Source organism: Sinocyclocheilus rhinocerous, unplaced genomic scaffold (assembly GCF_001515625.1).
Source record: "Sinocyclocheilus rhinocerous isolate Xijiao unplaced genomic scaffold, SAMN03320098_v1.1 scaffold1074, whole genome shotgun sequence".
Lineage (NCBI taxonomy): Eukaryota > Metazoa > Chordata > Actinopteri > Cypriniformes > Cyprinidae > Sinocyclocheilus > Sinocyclocheilus rhinocerous.
The window spans coordinates 102,640-104,816 of NW_015642525.1; the positions used below are offsets into that span (position 1 = coordinate 102,640).

Below are 2,177 nucleotides of genomic sequence, written 5' to 3' on the forward strand. Positions count from 1 at the left end.
TGTGTGTGTGTGTGTACTGGTTTATATATCCTGGTGGGGACTTAAACCTGACTACACACAGACTCATGGGGACTCGTGTCATGGTGGGGACCTAAATTGTGGTCCCCACGGGTACAAAAGCTTATAAATCATACAGAATGAAGTTTTTTGAAAATCTAAAAATGCAGAAAGTTTCCTGTGAGGGGTAGGTTTAGGGGTAGGGTTGGTGTAGGGCAATAGAATATACGGTCTGTACAGTAGAAAAACCATTACGCCTATGGAGAGTCCCCACAAGGATAGCTGACCAGACTGTGTGTGTGTGTGTGTGTGTCAGATGGGTTCAGGTTTCCAGTGTTTTAGTGAAACATGATCGTGAGGAATGGTTGTGTTATAGATTTGTGAGGATCTGCTCCAGATGACATGTTTCTCCGGGAGCGTTATGTTTATAGTCCTGATGAGCCGCGGTCACTGACCGATTCACTGGACACTCGGCCCGGATCACTGCTTACATGCCTCGCAAACGTGTGTTTCTGTCATGAACGCTGCAGTTAATGTGAACTTACCAACTGACTGACACACACCAGCGGTCAAAAGACTGGAGTCATTAGATTTCGATTAAAGATTTGATCACAAATACAGTACAAACAGTAAAATTGTGAAATACTATTAGAATGTAAAACAGCTGTTTTCTATGTGAATCTCTGTTAAACTGTAATGTATTTCTGTGATGCGCAGCTGTATTTTCAGCATCATTACTCCAGTCTTCAGTGTCACATGATCTTCAGAAATCATTCTAATATGCTGATTTGCTGCTCAAGAAACATTGATTATTATCAATATTTAAAACAATTGAGTAAATTGTTTCAGGATTCTTTGATGAATAGAAAGATCCAAAGATCAGCATTTATCTGAAATAAAAAGCTTTTGTAACATTATACACTCTACCATTCAGAAGCTTGGAGTCAGTGTAATATTTTTTGGGGGAAAGAAATTATAGAAATTAATATTTTTATTTAGCAAAGGTGCTTTAAATTGACCAAAAGGGATGATAAAGACATTTATAATGTTACAAAAACTTTCTATTTGAGATAAATGCTGTTCTTCTGAACTTTCATCAAAGACATTATACTCGCTGTTTTCAACATAATAATAATAATAATAATAATAAATGTTTCTTGAGCAGCAAATCAGCATATTAGAATGATTTCTGAAGATCATGTGACACTGAAGACTGGAGTAATGATGCTGAAAATACAGCTTTGATCACAGAAATACATTACAGTTTAACACATATTCAAACAAAAAGGAGTTATTTTAAATAGTAAAAATATTTTTAAAATTTTGCTGTTTTTGCTGTACTTCGGATGAAATAAATGCAGGCTTGGTGAGCAGAAGAGAATTCTTAAAAAATCATTAAAAATCTTACTGTTCAAAAACTCTTGACTGGTAGTGTAGATGTATATATACAGAGTTCTGGCATGAAACTCTAGATGGCGCAGTCCGATAGGTCTAACTCAATCTGACCTAATGACATCATTATCACATGGCACAGCTGATTGGTTCTCTCCTGTATCGGTAGCCAATGAGCTCGCTGCTCAACATTCAAATATATGACTAGTGCTTGCCGTAGCAGTTACAGCTTGCTTCAGAAACCCTCCACCTTCCCCAGCTCCACCTGCATAGATCTGCTACGAGGTGATTCACGTATGCTATATTTAATTCTAATTAATACAGAGTTCTGGCATGAAACTCTCATGGCACAGTCCGATAGGTCTAACTCAATCTAACGTAATGACATCATTATCACATGGCACAGCTGATTGGTTCTCTCCTGTATCGGTAGCCAATGAGCTCGCTGCTCAACATTCAAATATATGACTAGTGCTTGCCGTAGCAGTTGCAGCTTGCTTCAGAACAGCGAAATCAACATCTAAGATAAGTGAATGCTCTTCTAATCCATATCGCTGTGTGTATTGCGTGGTCTGCCTAATTTAATTCAAAAATGAGCAAACCATAATCAAGTTTAAACTGTCATGTTAGCAGTTTTGCATCGTATACAGGAGCGAATATTAAAGGTGCAGTAGGAGATCTTGGAAAATGCTAACTTTAGCCTGATAGCACTGAAAGCGAACGTCCCACCCACCCTGCAATCGCCGTCCAAAGCCACACCCCCTGAACGCATATACGCCCACTCACAC

The 2,177-nt window shown here is 38.5% G+C and overlaps 1 protein-coding gene across 1 annotated transcript in view; it reads left to right on the top strand.

Annotated features, from left to right (window-relative positions):
• The window catches only part of evlb (Enah/Vasp-like b), a 31,630-nt gene that overhangs the window by 16,852 nt on the left and 12,601 nt on the right, over window positions 1–2,177 (top strand). The window lies entirely within an intron of this gene.